The sequence below is a fragment of the Aythya ferina genome (genome assembly GCF_964211825.1).
Source record: "Aythya ferina genome assembly, chromosome: 11".
In the NCBI taxonomy this organism is placed as follows: domain Eukaryota; kingdom Metazoa; phylum Chordata; class Aves; order Anseriformes; family Anatidae; genus Aythya; species Aythya ferina.
Window position 1 is genome coordinate 14,610,118 of NC_140307.1, and position 14,621 is coordinate 14,624,738.

At 40.0% G+C, this 14,621-nt stretch overlaps 1 long non-coding RNA gene across 4 annotated transcripts in view; it reads right to left on the reverse strand.

Moving 5' to 3' along the window:
- The window catches only part of LOC311442434, a 40,217-nt gene that overhangs the window by 17,275 nt on the left and 8,321 nt on the right, over positions 1-14,621 (reverse strand). The gene's annotated exons all lie outside the window — the stretch shown is intronic.

A 14,621-nucleotide genomic window follows, 5' to 3' on the forward strand; every position in this document is an offset into this window, starting at 1 on the left:
ACAACGTGTGTGATGATCTTCCTGTTGTTTTCCAAACAGCTGGGTGGCCCTTGGACAAACACAAAAACCTGCCCTATGGCACCAATACATTTTATTATTCCTCAGCTTGCTGGGCAGATCCAGTCCAGTGTACCATGCACCCATAGTACATGGTGTATGTGATGGCCCAGTATATAGCTTTCTTTGTCAGTTGAGCATAGCCTGAATGAATCCAAAAACTGATTACTTTCTTCTCTACTGCTCAGTTCAGTTGCAGCTAAGCCATACAAAGAAGATCTCACATACAAAATGTTTGGATCCCCGGGTCTCTATCCAAAAGACAGGAGATTCACTTAGCAGAAAGGGCAGACAAGCTGTACTGGTCACTTACAGCTATCAAAGGATCAAGGGAGAATTTCTGCCTGGAGGATTTTATTGCTCTTCTGCTGGGGTTTCTACCAAGAGAAGCCAGTTGCAAAGCCCGCAGCAAAGCTGACAGCTTAGGACTTGTTCCATGCACTTGGTATCTCAACACTGTTTTCTAGAATAAAACTAGGTGAGATGAACTATATAAAAGCAAGGGTAGCATGAGGGTTATGTCACTGCTCTGGCACATTCTGTCCTCTTTCCACTATGGATACATTTGGAACTACAAGTTCAAGGAATGCTAACTCAGATCCTAGAGAACTTTGATGCTTCCAGAGCACTTCCCTTTTCTATCACAGTTTGGTGTAAGGCAACTTAAAAATAGATCACCATGTCAACTAGACCTTGGATTTCCACTGGCAGAGTAGCAAAGAGCATTGTCTACCTCCAAAATCAAGTTCTGGATCAGCTGACTGAAGAAGCAGCAAGGGAGATGCTGCTTTAGACAATGTCCTTTCTGGAGATTACGCAAGGTTCTGCAGATGGCCAGGCCTGCACATCTGAAGCATTTGATAGAATCAAGGTCCAGATGGGTAAGACAAGGAAATTTTCAAGTGCAGTATCAACTAACTAATCACAAAACTTAGCAATCGGAGATGAAACCTTACTGCTTATCATAAGCCTGCTAGAATATAAAGATTCATTTGTCTCTTTCCTACCTCAATATATGCCAGCTTTGATTTAATGGAATTCCTAATTTAAGATCACATTTGCATCACAGCATTTATCTCAAGTTAGGTTACTTGTTTCCTAAAGAGGAAGTTATCACTATAGTCCACAGATGCTACCTTCTGCATTTAGTCTTCCTGACTCATAAGAAATTAAAATATACTTCTTCCTCAGCAGCTCCCACATGCCAGACCTTTCTGATACCCATCCAAGTCCCAACCCAGCTCACTTATTCACTCACAGACTTTTTTAAAGTGTTAAGGGGCCTTAGAAATTATCAGGCCATTTCTTAGGATGTCGTCTGATGCCCTGAAAGGTCACTGCCTCTGGGCTATGCTGCCATCATTCCGATGGCATCAGTTTCCACGAACACATCTGAGCTAGCTTGGTAGCACTGTTGGCACGGAGGTACAGAACTAGCTTAAGACTGCATCTTATGTATTCAGCTGGCTTCTTAAATAGATTTTACAGCCTATTTTGCCTTAACTGTAACTACATTCAGTGGTGAAATAGCCTGTTTAAGGACAGAGGTATTAAATCTTTGGTCAGAGCCTTCCGTTCTAATTTTATCTTCTGCTCTAGTCTAGTCTTTTGAAGGAAATGTCTCCAATAAAGGCATTTTTTAGGCATTTTCTTTTTAAAATAGAAAAAGCAGAGATGGAGAAGCAGAATCATGCTTAAAACAGCTTGGAAGGAAATGCTGGGATCCCCAGGGGGGTTGAGAAACATGTGGGTTTGGGATGAAAAGAACCAAGCCAAGAGCTAGCTGGCCACTTCCAGCTTTCACACCATAAATCGTTACATTCCTTAATAGTCAGCCAGCTTTCACATACAGAAAGAAACTGAATACAGTAGGATGTAGCAGACAAGATACAGCTTAGTCAAGGGCACACTGTGTCAGGGATCCTTTCATACTCGTAGCTGCAGTGCAAAGACACAACTGGCACAAGGCCCAGCATCTCTGTAAATCAATACAGCTGTTTATTCAAACCAAATGGCTGGCGAGAATATCAAGCTTTGATTGTTGTAGCCATTTCCAAAAGGAAATTAATAACATTTCAGGAGATGACAGCTAACCCATGTGAGAACAAAAGAATTCTTTCCAAGTAGGTTTTTATTCATTTATAGGGCATGCTTTCAGTTCACTGCTTCAAGGCAGTAATAGACAGTACCCATTATGATCAAAATTGATTATCGTAAAACCCAACAGATTACCAGACAGATATCCCTCCCCAAGTGTTCCTGACAGTAGAAACTTCCAAAATCTATTTGCAGTTATGAATGGCATGTGTTTAAGCTTCTTGGCAATGTGTGGTAATCAAATCCCAAGATTTACGTTTAACTGCCGAGTGTGCCGAAGAGTGGCATGGACATGTGCTGCCGCGGTGACATATCAGCCCCTGGGTGAGAAGCCAGACTTGGCACGACTCTGCATACAGGTTCTGCCTGCGTACAGCAGTAAGTGCAGCAAGAACACTAATTTTCTGCCATGTGATATCTCACTTTAATCCATGTTTTCCCTTTGTGGTTATGACAGCAGATACATAAATCTCTGTTACAATAAAGTAGGAAAAAATAAGAGAGAAGGACAATGTGCATCGTGAACCTCGTTTTCCACCCTATCCTGGATCATACAAACGTTAGTAGTATTTTTTTAATAAATAAGTTGCTTTTCAGTGTACAAGTGCTCCCTCTCCACTTTCAAGGTTATTATTAATTTTATTAATAACCTCCCAAGAGATGGAAACTGATACTCTTAAAAAAAACACTACGACCTTTTACATTTTAGGCTATGTTGTCACATCTTATTGGAAAGAATTTAAGATGACAGGGCAGGATAAATGAGACAAATTCAAGTGAGCACTGGGAACAAGACTAAAGCCTGTTCTTTTTACACCAACTACCAATATTGTTTCACCATGCGTGAGACTTGCAGTTGGTGCAAGAGGGTAGCCCAGACACCAGTCTGGCCCAGGGTCATAATAATAGCAAACTTCTTGTTTGAATATTACCAATTAGAGTTCCACGGGACATCTGGTTGGAGCAGCACTAGATATCAAGAGTGACAAAGCTAGAGATTCAGCAACTGTAGATTATTCTTTAGCCTGCATTTTTGTCATACCTATTGCAGGAGTTTGGGATTCCAGAATTTTATTATTATTTTTTTTTAATCTGTAGTTACTGACAAAGAAGAAGCTTCACTTATGAATAAGGTAGAAAAATTGAGCTAATTTCACAAGACACCTACCAAGCTGAAAGTAGGCAACAACAGAATGTTAAGAGCCACAATAACAGCAAGGGCCAATAATCTGCTCTGTGGAGACAGGATTTCCCTCAGGTTGTGCTAATGCACCCAATGCTTCTTAAGCACAAGGACCATCTTGATATTCTTAGCCTGTATTTGAAAAGAAAAAAAAGCCTGTGTCCCTGGGGATCACAGACAGTTAAAATGGCAGAAAAAAAGTTCTGTTACTGTGTTGTGAAAGAGATTTGTAAGACATGACAGCCAAGGGCACCACTAGGAATTTAAGTGGCTGGTGAAACATTCACTCCTGAGCTGACACAAGTTGCTGGAGCCTCCTGGACACAGTGATGATCCTGAAATTGATGCAAGGCCGTTTTGTATACAGTTCTTTAACTGGCCATAGAATATACCTATCCCTCTCAGAAAGCTCAGAGACTCACACTGAGAGGTGTCAGAGAAGCAGTATTTCGTTCTGCATTTTTTCTGTTATTATGTTATTGATAGAAATTTTGGACAACCATTACAAACATTTTCCTTCAGCGTTTTAATGCTGATCATAGCCATGATAACCTAAGGGAGAAGGAGCACTGAAGACTCTCTCAGGTATGGGTGCTCCAGACGACAGCCTGCAGGATTCCCTCTAACCTATGCCTTTCTCTTGCAGGAACTCTTGCATCCATGTTGAGTAGATGCCCTATTGCACCTGTACCAAGCCAAGAACACTGAACCATCAACCACCGCCTTGCACAGGCTGTAATTGAGGTCTGAACTGCAGTATTAAATGATTGTTCTGCCCTACATGACACACAGCCTCCAAACAGAGGCACTCTGTTCCACAAACATAACCTTACGTTACATCTTGCCTTCTCCCCTAGCTAATGCTTCTGCCCTGGATTAATCTTCATCTGTTTCAGGAACACAAGACGGAACAGGAAATAAACCTTACATTGCTCCAAGCACTACCTGAACAAGGACTCAAAACCAGTGATAGAAGATTAAAGACTTTTTTAGCGATGTAAAGACAAAGCAGTATCAAAAAAACAAAGAGATTAGAACATTAAGCAATCAAGAACAGAGATCCTGAATCTGTTCTCCTATACCACATCAATCTGGACACAAGTGAGATTATTCCCTTATTCGACCCAAAATAACAGTAAATCTAGTCAGTGTATTGCCCCAGACAGTAGTGAATAAATTAAGTACAGTAGTGCATTAGTATGCCCCATGTTATAGACAGGAGCACAGTCTATGCCTCTCTTTAGAAGTTCTGTCCTGAACAATCTGATGACACAAGTCTGCTCCCTCAGGAAAAACGTGCTTGTTCTGGTCTTTGGTGGTCTGTTGCAATATTCCCAACCCTGTAATCAACACTGAAGTACAGACATAACCTTACTGCCGACCTGAAGACATGGACCTCACGATACTGTACATATGACCGAGCACACACAAAAAACCTGCTTCTCAACATCCTGAAAAGCACTTATGATTAACAAGAACAAAAATGATATATATGGTATCAAGAATACTGAATCATCTAAAACACATTAAAACACTGAGTCGGTCCTTACATTTTACTTTTTCAATTCCTTTTGTTACACTAAGTTTCAGAACCCAAATGTCACATCTGCTACAGGACACTTATATTTCAAATAGTGACAGGGGCATGGTGCAACTCAGAAAAAGATCACAACCCTCCTGTCACTTCAGTCTCTCCAGTCCAAATCTCATTTTGTTTTTGACCATGCTGATCAGATCTTATGACTAGTGATCAATAGCATGAGGGTCTTCATTTATAGATGAAGGACATCCATATTTCACAGAATCATAGAATATGATTCAGTGTTTACACAATGCAGTAGGACACATGGTAGGAAACATGTTACCCACTCTTCTCTACATCAAACCAAGCATGTTGCTGTCATTCAAACAAACAGAAGAGAAAAAGCAGAGGCCCAGAACATTTTAACATACAGATCCTTCAACTACAGCGCCAGAGGAAATTTTATCCTGGCTCTTCAGAAATACAGTTCTAAAAGTAGCACTTAATGGGTAAAAGTGTATAAAACCACCACCACACAGGAAACTAAAAGTTACACCCAGCCTAAACCACAAAATAGCAAGTTAGTGTTATATTCCAAAGTAGTTATCTAGCTGCAGAAGAAGGCTGTGACAGTGCGGTTATCATAGGAATGCCTGTGTATTTGACTATTTGATTGGTGATGGTACCCTCCTTGCTATACTGGTAACAAGACTCTTCCCAAAACGTGCCACATCTCCGAACATCGGCCACTGACTTCAGATAACCCTTTCACCATCATTGACTTGTCATTCAGAAAATGAAGCCTTTAGAATAGACCTTCCCTATACAAACAAAATCAGTTCCTCCCTGCCAGATGAGGGGTGCTCAGCTGGGAATACCGAGGAAAGATTTGCCAGTGACTGTAGGGAATCATGCTGACACCTTGCAGGGTCTGCAAAAGAAGGTTAGTGTGGGCCTCTTGACCCTGCTTAAACTGTAAAAAATGCTAAGGTATGTTATTTTACCCCTCCTTCCATGAATATATTTCTATAGATAGCAAGAACAGAACTACAAAGGCCTACAAAGGATGCATGATGCCAGGTTATCCCAAAAAGGTCTCTCTGGCTCAGATCACTAGCCTGCAAGCGAGACCCATGGGTTCTGCTTGGAAGTCAATCATGCTGCTTTAAAGACATCCAGGAAAAAGCAGAGGTGGATCTTTGAGGCAGCTGGTTCTGTAACTGTGGTATATCTTTTCATCTAAAACACAATTTATTCACAGGTGCTGATACAACAGGTGTAAAAGGTAATGTTTGCCAAGGAAGCAAGGGTTATAGGAAAGAAAGGCCGTTTAGCAGTATATCATCATATGTGTTTGGCTACAGCAATCGCTGAGAAGTATTCCATATGATCATTTGGGAATGGAACATGCAGAGTTCATGTAATGAGTGTAAGTGATAAATTTAAATTTATCATTGTAGAAATTTTTACACTCTAGCCATAAAAATGAAGCCTGATAATTCAAGCCTTTTCTTGTGCATATATATATCTATACAAACATATAAATAGATGCACTATTTAATCACATTTCTTTTGCTTCATTTCCAGCAATTTTTCCAACTGTCTAGAAGAACAAGCTTACCAAAGACACGAACTTGAACCATGCTCTGATAGCAGTTCTAAAAAGACAAACATAATACTGGTCAGCTGCCCAGCCATGCTGTCCTTCATTTCTGTGCCTGTGCCTCTGATCACAGCTCTGCCAAGCCCACAAATGGAGGTATGGTTCTTTCTCTTCTGATAGAGCAAGCTCTGCAAGGAGGCTGTTAGTAGGTTTTTTAATATTCAGTTAAAAACCTCTCCTAGCCAACAGTACATATGGCTAAGCATCTAACCTTGGACTTAGTTCAGTTTAAATATATTTTCAATGGAAACAAGCTCATCCCTACACTCAGTAGGAAGTTATAGTACATACCATAGCAAAGAGCAAGAGGATATTTGCAGCATTTTAACCACACACAAATACTGCAGAATTTGGCAAGCTTGCTGTTCCCATTTCTATCACACCTCTACATGCTCTCACAGTCTTTCATCACTCCAAAGATAAACGCCAACAGTTACACATGTGAAACTCAGATGTCAAGAAAGATGAGAATTCAGTGGCACAGGCTGTGCACACTATGCAAATTGTTATTTTCATAAGAAACATTAAGTAGCACCCCGTCTCCGAGACAGCATTTGCAAAGGCAACAGGTGGAAATTTGTTTTTTGACAGCATATTTTTTTCACCTAATATGAAACATGTAGAAGACTTGTAATGGGATATAAGTTGCTCAGTCTTCAGGAAATTCCATTGGTGCTCTCTAGAGCACTGGTTTAGGAAAAGAAAAAGGAAAAAGAAAGTAAGAACTGGAGCTGGCTAAGCAGAATATTACTTCTGGATTCTATACTAACAGATGCATTAGAACCACACAACTTGCAGAGTAGAAGTGTGGAGACCTGCACATTTGTATATTCTCTTGCTCAAGAGAGAACATACGGAACTAGAGTTGAACAAAAATTGTAAAGATTAATTTTGAAAAAATGGAAAAATCAGCTTGTTGTATTTTCTTAGTATAAAAAAAACCAACATCTCACATTACTGTCCATATAGAAGGTCGTTTAGATTTCCTAAACTTTAGTAAGAGGGACTTCAGTAGAAAACTGATTTTAAGTATGAAAAATACATTTCCTTGCTTATGTAACTAGTATTTCTCAGCAGGAACATTTTCAAATCTGGAGTTAGTTCTTGCACTGGCAACTGTGCTTTATTTTTATATTTTCTGTAGCTGAAAGAAGAAAGCAGACGTCTCTGGCCCAAGGCATTTCTATCTCAATTGTCATGCACTGCTCTACTAGGGCTGTGCTTTTTGCAAAAGCAGATTTATTTTTTTATTTTTAATTAAACAGACTATTGTAATGTCTTAAAAAAATGATCTGATTTTCTTTAAAAGCACAACAACAAGAACACTTTTATAAGCCACTATCACTTTTTCTCCTACCCAGCCCCTTTCACACTGGTCTACTTCTTAGGTTGTTTATTTACAGTTCCCTTCACAAACACATGAAACAGAAACATGTTGAGCTAACCAACTGATGCCAATTCACCAAACTCTCTTACAGTTGACCAGTGATGAATACAAGTGGTTGGTTGCACAGTTATCCAGTTAGTAACCCCCCCCCCCCCGTCCCCAGAAAAGGGCTTAAGATTCTGTCAGATCCAGCCCTCCAGCCCATTCCTGAATCTATTATGCACAAAATAGGCAGTTCTCCCATCTACAGGGCAATATAGCTCATAGAACAGTTTGGATCTCAAAGAAACATCTGTGGAAATGTACTGTGACTTCTATTGTCCATTGATAGGTGTTGTATCAAACTCTGCACAGTTACCTTGGTGCTTTGGCATCTTGGCTCTAATGTTTGGGGGGGTGGGGGTGGGGAGGAGGGCGTCCTCAACTTCTTCCTCCCATTGTTATCATCTTTATCTTTTTAGATGTAATCTGCTGCTTCTTCCACCAATGCATCCAACTCAGTCTTCAAACAAAGACATTAAGAATACAGTACTCAGAAGTGTCAGTCAAAGACAGAAAACAGAACTCTATATTTGTTGGCAGTATCTACGTTCATGCTGTATTATAATCTTTAATAGGTTTTATTCTTCTAAATCCACGGAAATGGAACTGTAAATTCCACACTAACTAGTTTGAAAGGAAAGGATATTGGCAGCTTAGGCATGTGTACAGTTACCGTCTTACTCACAGGTGAAACCACTGGAAAGCTTTTTGGCTGAACATCCATCTGGTCACTTTTAGAGAGCAATAAAGACATAGGCACCAGCAAACAGTAGGGGGATTACAGAATTTGGTAGCACACGTTAACAAATTTTATAATTTGTGGATGCAGCAACCAGTGATCCAGGCAAAACTGATGAAAGCAATGATGTCCTGCCTCATCCACTGCTCCAGCTATAGTACTGCCACCTTTCCAGTGCTCGCAAAAGTTGATGGAGTATCCATTTTCTAACTGGAAACATGTATATCCTAAGAAACCTCATTTCATATGGCACAGCTAGGTACAGATTACAGGACTCCACTGAGATGAAGTGTGAAACTACATTTGTGAGCAGCACTGAGAGCAACTGCTAAAACATGGACACAATCTAGGTTTTACACTGTGTTAAAGGCATTTCCTTTTGCTCACAGCGAATAACAGTCTACAAGTCTTTATCACCCCTGGATATGAAATACAAGGAGGCTTCTAGCTCTGGAGACTGAACACCTACAACAGCATAACCACCCACGTATCCACCAAGGAGGTCATTAGAAGTATGTGAGCAGTTTTCCATCAAACTGTCCAGCAAGAGCTTCACATTTTAATCCCCTCTGTGGACACTCATGTATGTGGCAATGAACCAAATACTTCTTAAGTGACCAAGATACTGCTAAGGAGTGACAAAAGAAGGAAGGAAGGAAGGAAGGAAAGGAAGGAAAGGAAGGAAAGCCCCAACTCCTTTCTTTCATGAAAGATTATGCTATTTGTAAAAATATTATGTATGCCATATCTTAGACAGTTGAGAGGACTGATTTTTTCATTCAAAAAGTTTTGCATACGTACAGTTACACAACAGCTTTTCAATTTCAGGGCTATTAATTCAATTTCTGATTCCTCTTCCTCTTAACAAACAGCCTGTCCTTGTTGCAAGCAAACACCTATAAAGAGTCTTTTGTGTAATCTGACCTGCTGAATTTATCAAATTACTTTCACTCTAATAATATTGACTTGCAGAAGGTATACAAAATCTCCTAGGGACACGCTGAAACACAAAGCTGGAAATGTGGTAGAAGATGTGTTGTGAATTAAAGGAAGCACCTGTGAGCCAGTCGTGGATAGATCCTCACCTGGAAGTGGCATCCACATTATCTTGAGAACAGCTGGAGGGAAAACAAGGTAGGGAAAGACAGGGATAAGTCTATCACGCGTCCTGCTCTATGGACACATCCTCCTCCTTTTCTGCATAGGCAGAAGGCCACTCTCATGCCTTTCGTTTCTGTCAGGGAGTTCACATCGCTGACAGTCCAAATATTGAACCTGGAATCTCCCAAGCTAAAAACATGAGCTGACACAACATGAAATACGGTGGTTTTCCATCTGTGGGTTGCACACAGAAGGAGATGCTGGGTTCACCAGGCTCACCAAGAAGTTTCAGTTGTCCGATTTTGGAGTTTACTGCTAGTAAGCCTACATAAAAAGAACATGCAGAGGACAATTTCTGCCAAGTTGCTGTCAGTTTGGGTAAAATTGGAGCCCTTGCAATAAAAGCTGAAATCAGAGTGGACAATATATGTTCCAGTCTGAAAGCCCAGTGACTTTTCTTTCATCCATGCAGTCCAGCCATACCACAGGCATTTGTTTTAACAAGCAACTTGAGATACACATTTAAAACACTTACTTTCCTCACTCACAAATGTTCAGATGAAGGCTTTTCTTTTAATGCTGGGGAACGACTAGTAGTACCTTAAAGGTTTGAGCTATTGAGACATTACTTACCAGAGATTTGTGACTTGTAACACTAAATAAATACACTTATCAATTATAAGAGGTGTTTGCTCTGCAAATGCAGGGAGGTGCCTCAGATTTCCAGTAGTTCCTCTTCACCCAGTTCTACATGCTCACCAGGTCTTTTTATTACAGCTTCAGGGATTCCACACATTCAGGCACTGATAGTAAGAAGACGGGTTAGTGATGTGACCAAAGGAAACCGGAAGCCAGGGTTACAACATGCTTCTCTGCTTGAGGCTAACATTAATTTTCAGACTTCTTGCTATCAATCCAATCGTGTTTTTAAACAATATAGCTCTCAGCTAACTAATACATAGGTACCAGCATGCTAGTGACTTCCCTTGGAAGGCTCTTCTCCAGTCTGTGTGCTAGTCACAAACACACTGATTGACAGACAGCATTTTTGTCTCTGATGCTTTTTTTCGATACCAGTAGAGAACTCTGGGTCTAAGAAGGGGACACCGTACCTGCACCATCGGGAAGCTGCTCTCCTTTAATGGTTTGTTATACCTTCAGCCCGAGAAGCTTCTAAACACAAAGCAAAGCTTTTTTTAAAAGGGTTGAATCAATTGATTAATATTTGCCATGGACTCTGTCAAGGTGGTATGTATGGCAGGGAACCTGTCATTCATTTTGCTCTCTGGGAAGATCTCCTGATGCCAAGGCACTAACAGTAGTTAGGCTTTCAGACAAGGATCTTCCCCCTTGATTATCAATCTGTCCTTATAGAAGGCTAGGATCAACCTGAATAATTTACACTGGCAGTCTGACAATGTTTGCACAATGCCTATTTGCATTACACCTTGCTCATACCAACACAATGAGCTACTGGCTTTCATTATCACTAAATACATTACCAAGCATGAAAGAATGTGGCTGTTTGAAATCAAGGAGGATCCCATAGCAATCCTCTGCTGAGCACAACTAATATTCCTTCTGCAAAGTAGCTGCACTTGTTTTAAAACCTCAAAACCAGAGTCAGCCTGAACTGTGATAGGAAAAATGGGACTGAGATGCAGCACGGAACCACTACAATTACGTGTTAGCAAACACCAGTTCACACAGGCCTCTGAGCCGGAAGGCTGACGTTCATTTTACTTGCTTACTCAGCTTCTTAGCTTGCTTCTACAAGAACAACACTCATCTACCAAAAACCTTCTATCTTTAAGGGCTATGTCATTTCCATCCAAACATCATCAATTTCTTATAATGAGCTTATAAAAAAAATCAAGAATACCTGATCATTTTAAAGAAATATTCAATGTAATATTCAATGCAAATAATTAATGAAATTATAGGTTCTAGGTAGTTAATTAGGGTTATGAATGCAATCTGTTATGTAATCAGTGACTCCCCATTAATGAGTGGCCTATGGTTTTCTTGGCCCTCAAAACATTTAAAAGGTTTGCCAGTCAAAAATCCTAAGTGAAGGCAACAAATCAGTGTGTGACATGTTTTTAACAAACACTTATTTGTTAAAGGCATAAATATGTTCTGAAATCTGCTGAAGTCAGAAAACATACTTAATTCCTGAGTCTGGACATGGAGAAAGAGTACATGATACTGTTTCTATTGTAGCTGGCATTGAAACTGGGCTGCTGAAGATCTGCACTACCTTTGTTGACCACCTGCTTACTAACAGCTCTTTCGATTGTAAATAAATAAAAAAAAAAAGTTAATTTTACTGCCATTTGCATAAGCTCCTCGAGGCAGACCTCCTCTCCCCAGTACTTCTACAGCTCTAAAGTAGGGGTTCTCTCCTTTGATATAACTGAGGTCTCCACAGATAATTGTAAATAAAGTAAAATATGACTAGTGACCTACAAAACAAATCAAGGCAAGATATGTACAGTATTATTTCTTCCTTTCAGCTGTTTTTGAAGGGCTTTACATACCTGAAGAACAGATTCAGTGATGCTCATACATTTCTAACACTTCCACATGACTGAGAGTGAACTCTGTCCTGATCTTCTAGATTATAGACTAGCTATGCACATGCACCTCCCCTTTCTGCATCAGTCTTACGGCACATTTAATTCAATTGCTATGTTTTGCATTTTCTGTGTTTTCATTTGTATGAACCTCCCCTATATGCCTCCTAAATAAGAGCTAGCTGGATATGTAAAAAAAACAAACAAACAAAAAACAGCTATGTGAGATAATGGGGATATTGCTGATCTCCCTAAATCCTGAGATAAACTCTTCCAAAGAAATGAATGTTCTAATGTCTTCATTTCAACATTTCCACAGGAAATATACCTTGATGTCAGGTTTCTTTCTGGATTTTGAATTCACATGACACTTCCAGGCTTTTTTTCATGAATAGTCATTTAAACAAACAACCTTACCCTACTCCACCAAAGCTGAGATTCTCACTCGCTCATGCTGCTCTAGGAGCTGGGTCTCACTGAAAATCATTCTGTAACACATGACAAGTGCTCAAACTGAGCATGCTGGCAGAACTGGCACAATAAGGTGAAACAGACAATGTTTCAACCACATGCATTATTGCTTAACAGTCACAACAGTAAACCTTTATTGAGAGATTCATAGTCTTTCACATAGAAAAAAATAAGTGTTGCACTGCTGGACCCACTGACAGTGAACAGAACCTAGACACAGAACTGGCATCCCCAAACCAACAGATGGTACATTTCCATGTCAGGGAGGGGAGCTCTGATAATTCACAGCATGCAATTTACCCGGTTTATTTCCTGCACTGTAACTGTTTCAGAGTTTTTGGCCATGGGAATTCTGCAGTTTGTCATTCTAGGCATGAAGAATTATTAAACCAAGCAACCACCTGACCAATCAGAATGAGCTACAAAATCCAAGATGCTTTATCATATCAGGACAACATATCACTGTTCTTATCTCTCCCAGTAAGAACACAAGTTTGTCTGTGAATGTTCCAGGTGAAACACCAGTGGAGATTAACTTTTAAAAATTCTTAGGCAGAGATCTGATATGAACATTTCAATCTGTTATATTTATTAGTTTTATTTGTTATTTAAATCAATTTTTATTTTCAGATGGTGCTATGGGATTTTACCTTTTGCTCATTCTTCACTGAAGTCATAGACTCAAATCCTATGCTTAGGTTTCAGAAGCCATAAAGGGGTAATGACTATTTCCTTTGCTCATGTCTGGAATTAAATGGGGCAATTCCATTTTTCTCTGTGAATGTGAACACTTGCAATTTTGCTACTCTGCACAAAATGCATTCACCTCACCACTGCCCAGTGCTCACATGAATTCAAATACAGCAGAGAGAATGAGCTGTAGCATTTTTATCCTCCGTTGATACTACGAGCATCCACCACACGTGGCTCGCTTTCTTACTCTACCAGATACCCTTAGTGCTACGGAACTTAAAGACCAAAAGCCTCAGCTGGAAATTAAGTTGTTGCCAGCTGCTTCATCATTCTGGTCTTCTACAGAACTTCTGTGAATGGCATTTAAACTGTAAATGTTTCTAATGTCTTCTCTCATGTAACAATAAATAAATAAAAAATAATAAAAAACAAAAAAACATACCACACAAACAAAAGCAAAGCAATAAAAATATGCCAACACAAAAAGCCACCCAAAACCAAAACCCACAAACTGTCAAACACAAAAACCTCAAAAAAGCTGTGTCAGAGTATCTGAGAAAGCCATATTTATTCTAATAACTGCCACGTTGAATCAGAGTTCGTATTACTGCATCTAACCAGTGCTTACTGTCCCTCCATGTTCAGAGAAGCATCTCCAACAACCAACCGAGGCAACGTCTGGAGGCACTGAGCAGCAGCAGCACACAACTTCCTCTCTGAATCTCTGTGGAAGAGATGTGTGAAAGGCAGAGCTCTTCAGCACTTTTTTTTTTTTTTTTTTGAAGGGTGAGAACAGGGAAGCCTCAAATGCAGCTGCTTAAAATCTTTCTGGAGCCGGTTTCCAACTTCAAGAAAAAACATTTCACATAGCTTTATTTTGCCTCTCTGTAAAGACCTTTAAGGACTGTTTCTACAACAACCAAAATGACAGAAACTAACTTCATAGCCCCAGCTCATCTGTTTGGAAAGGAATCTTCAGACCCCCTCTGCTATTGTATGATCATCAAATCGGACCATAACTGGCTTCCAACTCTGACCTCATCAGCTACTCAGAAACCCCTGTCCGAACACTTTCCGGCTGGTTTTCATG